The sequence below is a fragment of the Mya arenaria genome, chromosome 8, assembly GCF_026914265.1.
Source record: "Mya arenaria isolate MELC-2E11 chromosome 8, ASM2691426v1".
Classification (NCBI taxonomy): domain Eukaryota; kingdom Metazoa; phylum Mollusca; class Bivalvia; order Myida; family Myidae; genus Mya; species Mya arenaria.
Window position 1 is genome coordinate 43209751 of NC_069129.1, and position 11891 is coordinate 43221641.

Sequence of the window (11891 nt, forward strand, 5' to 3'; positions counted from 1 at the left end):
TGTAATATAAATGATATTACTTGTACTAAGATAAACATGTAGCTCAGCTCATAAGTTACGGTGCGTATACCTATAGACGTAAATTCGTGTTCATGCATTAACGCTGGCCGTTGAAAACAGAGTCAAGCGTTTCTTTCCTTGGGTTGGGAAATACCCACTTAATACACACCTGATGAGGATGTGAAGAAATGGCATGGGTACTCCCAAGTATTCATCATGGTTTTATTATGTAAATGAGAAATTGCTGATCTTTGCCTCAAAGAAGGCCAGCGTTTAGTAAGTTCACATGTTAAGTTGCTCCAATTCGCTTTGGAACTGAGTAAAATCATTTCTTGATTAATCATTTAAGCCCTTCTTGTGATGATATTGACTCAGAAATGCACGTGTTGTGATAGTGTAGACTGAACTCCATTGTTACATCAAAAAGAATTTACATTAACTTAAATGCAGTCATTGTTTTGAATATAAAACAAGGTTACAAAAAAAAAATGCAAGCTCATATTGTAAATTAATGGTATTGCATTTACCATTCAGTTGTTAAAACATTATTGATTGTTTGGTAATTTCTACCCAAGAATGAACAATCACAGCTGATAAAGAAAACTGTCAGTTTGCTTGAATTACCTTTAGTGAATCACTGTCCAACTTCCCAACAACTAAGACGCGTTCGTAAGGACAGAAGGACACTGAGTAGGTATTAGTCAGTCCATCCTTCTGTCCAGTATCTCTAACATCTTGCCATCCCGCTCTGTTAGCTGCATCACGTTGTTACTGCCATAAACGCACACGAGGAGCTAATCTGGACCTACCTGCACCACAAACTCGGGATATTCCAGTTTCTTGTTCCTGTACTCTCGCAGGACCTTCCTGTCGTGAGCCAACTGGAGAACGGTGTGAGCTCTGGGGCTGTGATTACGGACAGTCTCAAGTCCAAGTCTAGACTCAGACTCAGAAAAGCATTTTGATAAAGGAAGAAAAGTCATATTTATTTCATTTCTTTTACCAAAAAAAAATTGGTAAATATTAGTTAAATATTCAAATAGCAATATGTTTCAGTAAATTTTAACATCAATGCTCTGGTAAATGGAAGATTACAATGGAATGAAGTTTTGCAATAATGAGTCTTGAGTCTGAACTCAGACTTGAGACTGTTCGTAATCACTGCCCCTGACGTCCGATACGTACAGGGTCGGTGGTGTGAAAGTTGACACAGTCAGGTATTGTGGGTTTGTGAAAATTTGTCTTCCGTCAACTGTTTGGAATGGACTTATGATATGACCATCCAATGTCATCACTTCAATACGCGGGTTAGATACGTAACAAACGTATAATCTATTGTTGTAATACGCAATAACACGGCTTTCAGATAATACTTTAATTTCCTTTCCACACAACAACTGCCCTACATTCGTAGACAGTAGCTGGATTATGGCCATACAAGGGAGAGTGACTGCGGCATGGTCATCAGGGAGCACACACACGTCCCAGGGCTGAGCTGGCAGCGGGACGTGACGCTGCGGGTGGTGACGTCCACCAGTTTAGCACATTTGTTATAACATTCAGTCAGGAGGAAGAGACCAGGAGAAAGCAGGACGAGGAAGGTGATAAAGCAGGTGTTCTTGTCTTGTGGCGTCACTTTCATCTTAAGACAACGGCTCAAATTGGTTTTTAAAATAGGTACAATTCCAATTTTTAGTGTTTTGTTTATGAAAATATTTAGATTAAACAAACAAGACACGGATACACTGTAATAAATAGAAATCATAAGGAGGATGTTTTTTGTTTCAATGCAATATGCAATAACTTTCACTGATGTGTAAGTCTTATTAGGAGACTATTTTAAATAACAATTATATAAAGAAATATGTATTTGTTCAATTGAATTTGGGGGTAAAATTGTTTATACTATAAATCGAATTTATGTTGATGAGTATGTGGTCTGTCCGTAGTATTTGTATTTGTGTTGTTTATACGTTTGTGTCTCTGGCTCATTGTCGTTGGAGTCATTGTCTCTCAGCAGGGTTTAATTTCTTATTTTCAACTATTGGGCTTGTCCCTGTAGTTTTCATTGTATTAGTATAATTAGAGCAAAAGATTTTTGTTTATTACAATATGGAAATGAAAATTTAAACGAGGATAGTACAAATAATGACCGTTTATGTAAATATATTGGTGAGGTACTAATCTGTAGAGGCAGAAACGTATTCCTATGGAAATCACAACTGACCAAATTTTTAGTCTTAATATCATAATAAATACATTTGCAGCGTTATTTGATGTTAAGAAAGCCTACGAATTTATTAATAGTGATAAAGTATATAAGTCAATACTACGACGGAACATAGAAGTCGGTCATTTGGATATGCTCTACTCCTACGGACGTTCTTGTGTTCGGATTAACTCTGTTTGTACACTCTAGTGGCACACAAGTTTGCATCATGTCCCAAATCTTATTTCATGAAAGTTTAGTTTACTTAGGTTAGGTAAGTATTAAAAAAAATGGATGGAAGCCATTCATGTAATATAAATGATATTACTTGTACTAAGATAAACATGTAGCTCAGCTCATACGTTACGGTGCGTATACCTATAGACGTAAATTCGTGTTCATGCATTAACGCTGGCTGTTGAAAACAGAGTCAAGCGTTTCTTTCCTTGGGTTGGGAAATACCCACTTAATACACACCTGATGAGGATGTGAAGAAATGGCATGGGTACTCCCAAGTATTCATCATGGTTTTATTATGTGAATGAGAATTTGCTGATCTTTGCCTCAAAGAAGGCCAGCGTTTAGTAAGTTCACATGTTAAGTTGCTCCAATTCGCTTTGGAACTGAGTAAAATCATTTCTTGATTAATCATTTAAGCCCTTCTTGTGATGATATTGACTCAGAAATGCACGTGTTGTGATAGTGTAGACTGAACTCCATTGTTACAAAAGGCGAACATCATCGATCCATTATTTTAAACATGTCTGATATAGATAAGGTATATGTAATACAAACACATAATATGACTGTGTGCCAACACCTGTATCACTGTTCTTAAAAAAGTATGTTATATTAATGTAAGTAAATCATTTTAGCTTTTAATATTTTTATAGTTTAAGTAAAGCTATAGATGAGTGTTAATTAGTTCATATTCGGTATCTTCACGGTGATTATCGTTCGTGTACTATTATTTCTCTTCTATGCATTGTAGTGAGTGTTATTTGCGGTCTATTAATTACCTTGCTTTAATTTATTTTAATACAAAAATTAGCATTCGCTTCTGGTTTCGTATTGTGTAAACATGTAATACGGTTTAACAGTTTTGTGTCATCACTAGTTTCATATAACCAAATACAATACAATTTACCGTTAACTGATGATACTTTAATGAAGTATAAAAAACAAGGATAATTGTTAATTCTATTCCAGATTTGAAATTCGCTATTTTTTTACCTGCCTATAATCCAAACATTTACTATTTTTACGCTAGAATCAACGTTTGGGAGACCTAGTTCCGCTACATTACGATTTAAGTGATATGTGTGGGGGTTTTTTCAATGAAATTGAGGAACATTATGCAGTTTGGGATCACGCAACGGACACTTTGACAATTTTTAATATAATATAATATAATATAATATGATATGATATAATTTAAAATAGCGAATGTTGAAATTCACACTTCATAGCTGATTTTAAAGGGATGTTTTTCCAGTACCCTTATTCACGTACATGATTAAATCTAAACGCCGAAAATGAGTTACGTACAGAAAGCATAACAGATCCGCACTCAGATATTTGATCTTATAATATTGTGCTAATCATATGAAAGTTTCGGAAGTAATCTACTGGAAACCAAATTCTGCTCAATGAGAAATTAATGAGATTTAACTTGGACGCATATAGAGTTATACAAAAGATATGGACTGTTTGAATAATAAAGGTGCATACACTTTTGGTGAATACAAACCGGTCCTTCTCCTAAGATGATTTACTTTGCAACTACGAGTAGTATGTAACTAATTATGGACTTATGAATATGATATACTTCATATATAGAAAATTAATATATTCGAACCAGGGAGACAGCGACCTCAGAAATAAGGGTTCGTTTAGTTTTTACAACATGTGTTATAACCAACATACATTTACATAATTTGTTGCAATCGAAACACCTCGGAACATTTACCAACGTATACATCCTGGATAATTTCAATTCAGCTGTATAGCCTGAGAACTTTGATCATAGGAATCTTAATTATTTGTGCATTAAATCACTTCACTAGGAATCAATTTGAAAATAGAAATACAGTTGTATAATTTACATCGACATACTACATAACAGCTGATTAAACCTGAACTTTGATCTGTTATTGAACTCGGTCGGTAAGTACATACCTAATACACACCTAATGAGGATGTGAAGAAATGGCATGGGTACTCTCAAGTATTCGTCATGGTTTTATTATGTAAATGAGTTGAGCTTTGACTTATATATATATAGCAATCGGAATATCATCTAAATGTACCCTAAGCCACTGTTGTTAACCAGGTATTAGATAAATTGATATCCATGTATATTAGCGACTAAATTGATAGGTCTGAAAGAATAAGTGCAAGGGGCAGAAATAAGTTAAGAAACAATTGCACATGTTATACTTTTCTCGACTGGTGAAAATTACAGCTGATTAAACCTGAACTTTGATCTTTTATTGAAACTCGAATGTCCTATAACATATAACAAAACGGAAAGAAATGCCGAATATGCTGATATACGTATAAGAAGGCCAGTAGGAAACACTTACGTTCTCTATAAAAAAAATACACAATATTTTGTTTGAACAAAATGCATTACATGTACACAAACTTGTAATTATGTCTTTACTAGTCCACTTATTTGGGAAAATGACAGAAAAGAAAATTGCCAGGATATAAAAAAGCGAATTACCGAACAGGAAAGTTTAATATAAAAAGCAAATGGAAACTTATATCTAAAATTTGGATAAAACAGTTTTGATTAATTTTTCAAATCGAATACTTATTGTTACATGTTACTTTCCTAGAAGTGTAATGTGTTTGGTATTTAAAATAATATTTATCCTAAATAGTTTTTCCTTCCTCAGTAAAAACATCTCAGCTCATCACCAAGGTCATGTGCATAACATGACGTACAACATCGCAAATTTCTATCAATATCTTCAACACGACTTTAAATTAGTGTGTTCGTCCAATCCTAAAATATGTAAATATATGCTCAGCTATAACATTTTGCCACATAAAATAAACTTACTTTAAAAAATGGACACGTTCAACTGTAATGACTATTTAAAAATGGTATGAAAACTTTCTAAAAAGGCTAAAAACTCAAGAGTAAATGAACAGATTTATAAATGAACTATATTGCGGGAAACACCCTAAAATTTGACAATACATATTGGCTTACCAGACGTCCAATGAAAAATGGTATTTCATATCATTTGAGAAAAGTTTATATAACACAGCATATTTTATATCAGCTTTGGCAACAAACTAAAGTAATTCATAAGCTAGGTATTTCCCATCCGTCTGTGAAGGAAAGTTTGGCGAATGATTTCTCCCTCACGCACCCCCCGCTAAGGTTTCACTAAATATATTCTTTAATTCCCCCATTATATATCTTTGCCTTTTGAATAATATTGAATATTAATTCAAAAATGTCCAGTCAATATTATTATTTAATAACTTCGTGTATAAAACAGTTATAATATAAATACTATCGAACGACTTACGGTGATCTGTAAATGAACAATAATGGTCTTTCATTTCTTCGTAAATAGAGAGTATAAAACAGTACCAAACTCGCAACAAAAACCTTCATCTTACCCAAATAGTAAGTTTGAATTAGAAAGGCATTGGTTAAAACATCAAGCACCGCTATGAACACTTTCCCTAAACAACTTAATAAGCGATAAAATATAACCGAAGTCATTCGTGTTTAGAACTACATGTCTTCTGATACACTCATTTAATACATTGTCCTGGGATGTGAGTTTATTTATAGCATTGTTTTCACTGTGATATATTCTTTTAACCAAGTAGTATGTTCATTAATACCATTAACATTAAATATGTTTGGTTAAGTATTTTTCCCACCAGCACAATTCCTGTATTTGTTTGCAATGTATGTTTTTATTATAGTCATTAAACTCTTTTTTATGTTCTTAAACTCTAAACTTTTTTCCCAAATTCTCTAAATTATTAGTTGACTTTACTTGTATTTCTTTTGCTTAACCTAACAATCATAATCAATATATTGTTTTATCAGATTTGTGTGTCGCTTCCGTAGCATTACAGACCATTTGTGTATATATTTTTATATTTTTGTTTTGCTGAAAGCATGTATTTGCTGAAATTTCCGATGTACCAAAAAACAAAATATTCAGCACAAAAACACATAGAAAACGGTTTGAAAATGGACTATTCATCCAAACGCACTATATTACGCCATATATATTGGATTTGAGAGTACTTTCGTAAAAGTGCATTTTCTGTCTAGAATTCCATTACATATTTTACAAAACTTCACCTTTATCTGAACACGCTGATACAAATGCAAATTTAACTGTCTTTAGAACCATGGTTTGTGGTGCGCGCCGAGTACGGGCGTTTATTGCCGTTATAGACGAATGAATTTTATTTAGTCAGCCCACTTATATTCACACCTTCTAGTTTTTACTACATGCTAAACTTGAAATATAATATAAAAGATTTTGTGATATCAGTTTATTCATGGTCAGAGAAATAAGAATTATATTTATTTTAAGTTTATTGATAGGACAAGATCTTTTAATTAACTCCATTTGGAATAATATATACCTTAGGGCATTCTCAATTTGACTGGGAATTGCAGTCTCTCGTAACTCATGACCATGATGTTGGTATTTACGTAAACTTGAAACTTGTTTATTTGCTTAAACGCCTATTTCTACATATGAATACATATTCAATGGCGTTGTACAATAATGAATTATAAGATAATAAAAGCAATACAGCAATACAGACACAAGAATTAAATAACCAGTAATCAATGGAAAAAAAATAACAAATATTAGCACACTGTAAACAACATACATAGTTCAATGAATAGTATATAAATTATTTACAACATGATAGGTGTTCACCATCGTATAAACAGACAACAGCTCGGCAATATATTGGTAAATAGTTCATGGGTATACATTTTAAAACAATGCATAATAATCTCTGAAAAGATGGGTTTTTAAATGTTTCTTGAATATGTTTACTGAATCACTTTGTCTAAGGCTCAGAGGCAGTTCATTCCAAAGCTTAGGGCCAATTGTTCTAAAACTTCTGTCACTGAAGGACTTTTTCTTATTTACGTACAGTTTGGGCTGTGATAGGATTCGTAGATAATTTCTCTTCAGGATTTCTGAATTGCATGGTATTTTTTAAGATGATTCGCCTTCTAGTCAGACATATTAATATCATTTTTATAATAATGCTGATTTAGGGAATCTGACCAAAGGGATAAGCAAGTTTTGGAATCCTTTGAAATGTTTTTGCTAAATAATAAAAGAAAACACTTTAATTAAATGTCCGAAAGTACAGCATTCACAAAGTTATTACATGCGTATACTTTTTATTTTTAACTGAACTCGGACGAAAAGATGTATTTTGCATTATGTGAGGACCAAAACCCCTTCTTTGTTATTATATATTTATTTACCATCACACATTCCTTTATAAAATCATACGAAAATAGTGATGATAATAAATACTAACAAATAATATGGGACCAACAAGAATCCAAAAGTCACATATTTGTGGGACGGATTCATTAAATACGTCAAATAATTTTACGAATTATACCTCTTTTCTATTCCTTTTTCCACGCGAATTCATTGAAATGTCGCAATATTTCGATAAGGCAAAAAGAACCTAACAGAGTCAGTGAACCTGTATACGGAACTAAACGAGTCTGAAAGGGATTTAAACCTACCCTTCATTACACTATTTAGCATTTCTTATTCAAATTAATTGATTTTCAATCAGTTTCAAGATCATAAATACAACATATTTGATAAAAATGTAAAGTTCAATTTCTTTAATCCTGCATGGCATCTTGCTTCATATTTGAATACTTAATGTATGTTAGACCTTTGTATTATTTTATTAAGTCGGGGTTACGTACGTAAACAAAATATATCATCCATAAATATCAACACGAAACCCACGCGTAAATAAAAAATAATCTCATATAAGAAAAGGAATCAAATAGTTCATGAACGATTTCAGTTTCAGTTTTTAATTATAGCTTTTATTAATTTTACTTGTTGATGGATGCTTGTAATAACGTTTATTTGTTGTTTTTCGCTTGCGGATTACTCTTCACAGACGGTAAAAAATATATAGTATTTTTATACAGTAATACCCTCAGGATAACAGTTTTTTACCATTGACTTCTTTTTTAGAACGGGGATTCTGTACCAAGCCGACCAATATAGGGGTATACTATTTTAGAAAACTTTGAATATAAAATGTTCCGATTTAGAGCATGTTCACTCAAAAACAGCACATGTTTTTTTAGGAAATAAAACAAAACACTACGACAAAAAAGAGGACCAGGATGAAAAGATAGAGTCGGACTGGCAGTAGCAAAAACAACCAAAAAACTTACGCCTAGCTTATTGCCCAACCCTTTAGCATATTTAATAACATGTTTTATTCAAATCCGAATGTCGATCATATAAGAAAATTATTTTTCTATGCATATGTTTGTGCTTATATCTGTATAAAATTTTCATCAATTATACGAAATGAAATATTATTAAAGTAATTAATTTTAAGTTTCGCCAAAGAACAAATAAGCTAAGCGTGCCATTCCCAATAACGGCCATATTCTTATAAATTTTGTATTGATTAAAAGGATATTTCCAAGAATAGGCTTTTAGCATTCCCTAACATCTTCTGGAAAATAACAAAGCAATAAAAACATTTCAATATATCATAAAGCTCAAGCTAGCTGTGGTTGATACAAAGCATAAACACGTTGGCGTAACATTTTGTAAACACATGTGTTGTTGACGATGTACATGTCTGTGTGTGTGTCTGTCTGTTGACCATATTTGACGAAACATAAATTATAGTCTCCATGAATATTGCAGCGAAAATAATGGATGATTAAACGTTGTTTGTTAACAAGAAGTTAAAAGGTTGCAGCCAATTTGGTCAAAGTAAGCCGAAATATTTATTGATGAGTAAACATTTATCCAATAGTTACCGTTAAATCAAATTGCTTTTTTGCACAAATCATCCAAAGAATAACCTAAGGATAATAGTAAATATTTACAACTTCCATTCCTTCAATGAACAGCTTTTCGGCAATTCCGAACATGTTCGCATGGATAAGAAAGAATTACTAAAAGTTTTTTTTAAATAAAGTAATAAACTTTTGGTGTTAATATAAGTAATGGATTGCGTGATTGATGTCATTGTCGGGGATATGAACGCAGTTGGGCTGGTTAAATTAAACGTGGATTCTTTCGGACTCCACACACCTTAACCAGCCCAACTGCGTTTACAACCGATTATGATATCAATCACGCAATTCATTCCTTAATTGGCTGCAGATAACTACATATCATTAATCGCATACACAGACATTGTGTTCGTTACGCAGCTATTATTACGACTAAACATATCAAATTTTTGTTTGATGATTTTCTTAAAAATAAATATTTTCGTGTTGTTGTCATTTTTCAAGGCTAAAAAGGCGTATTTTTAATATCATTTTGGGTATAGTTTGACAAGTTTTTTATCATTATTTGAGAACAGAACTGACAAAATCCCATCATACAATATGAAATGACTTAATGTCTAAAATGATACCGGCGTTTTCTCAAATAATGAGAGCCGAATTTTTTTTGTTACAAACGGATTTTAATCAACATTCCAAATTAAAGTGTAAATAAATCGTAAGATCGACTAGCAGAAAGGTAAAACATAGGCATTTCTACATTCAAAGTGCATTATTTGATTTAATATTCAAATTTAAGCAGAGATTCATACTTATTTAGAAGTAAAACCACCCACGGCGTGTGACATACGGTACCTAAAAAGGTAAATTTAAATAAGAGAAAAAAAATGTAAATGCGCATAACATAATGATATTTATAAAAAATATTATAAAAAAATAGATCGTAATGAGCCGTATACCTTGAATAATTTGAAGTGTATATGGCAGATGGCACAGGGGGGAGGGGGGGGGGGGCATATCTGCGATCGCCATCGGGTAATACCTATTCGGCGAACAAGTTTTTCAAGGTTATCGCAAGTGTGAAACATTGGAAATTATTGTCACAATCTACTACACGGTACGATTATAGCAAACGAGAACAAACTATAATATGTAATTTAAATTATAATAATCTCCCTTGGTCGAGACTGTAAGTTCATCCCATCCCGGGCGTAGGTTTTATCTCCTGATAATCAAAATATAGATAAAAAAACACAATATTCTCGCTGGAACTCTTTTGTACGTAGTGAAAGAGGTAGAAGACTTATTGCCAAGAATTCACCACTTCAGTTGTATAAATTCATCACAATTATTGTTTTATGATTTCAACTAAACGAATTTAAATATAATCTAGAGTACACAGATCTTTAGCAATGAATTGTGAAATAGAGCAACGAAACGAGGCTGAAATCGAATAATAAGTTATTGTTCACTTTATTTTTTTTTTATTGTTCCTATGCTGTATATATATTTGTATGATCTTGAGCCCTAGTCAAAATATCACAAAAATACTTCAACTCTCATTATCACTCTTAACTCATTTTATCAAATAACGTATTACAAGTTATTTAAAAGCATTAATCATTTTACATTCTTGAAATCGCATTCCCTCATAGAATATGTTAGTTAAAACTTAAAACAATTTGAAAGAAAAATTATTCTACAGCAAATCTGTTCTAGTGAACAACTCATTCAAGACTTTCAAGTTAAGATTTTACTTTATGATTAATTGTCTTTGACACATTGGCAAAATACTTTTATTAATACATTCTTTGAATAAAACATACAATATTTATACTATGATTTCACTTGATGAAAAGAGATTGAGATTGAGGTTTGACTTTAGCATTTTTGTGATATTGGGGCCGTATCTTTAAAAGGCTAGACACCAGATGGTCCGAAAATCGGAAAATACATTTTTTCCACAAGACAAGCCTGGTATTGTCAATACGAGCTAGTATAGGGCCGATAATACATCATTTTACATGCATATTTTGTCTCCGTCTCAGCTGAGTTAACCCGTTTAAAATTTGCGCATAATGGTTTCCCACTTTATAGTTTTTATATAAAGCATTTGAAAGTTTCGTGATGAAAACAAAAACATACTGACGCTTTTTTAAATCAACTTTTAACTATAAATAAGCTTACTTACAAAATAACTGGGAATTATGTGGTAGACACCCCCAGCAAATTTTAAATTGGAAAAGTACGCAACAACTGCGAAAGATGCATGTGTCATAAGTGATGTGATAAATCAGTTAGTAAGATTCAATGTGTTGTACACAACGATATCAATTTTAGGCAAGTTTTTGACAATTTTCTTTTTTTTCTTGCAATTGTATCTGGTGTCTAGTCTCTTTAGGAAGGTCGAGTAAAAGCCCTGTTATAATGTGAGGTAAGGCCAAGTCATTCGAAGTCCGAACTGCGTTCTAGGTATAGTGTGATTATTAACAAGCCATTTTCCATACTTAACGGTTCAGATAATCCGCGAAACATATTCTCAAGAGATTCTAGCTTGGACCAATACTAAGAATAATATCTGCTCCTACTCTATTTGAATCAATACACTGAAATACAATTTAAACAGCATTTAGTAAAACGCAGCAT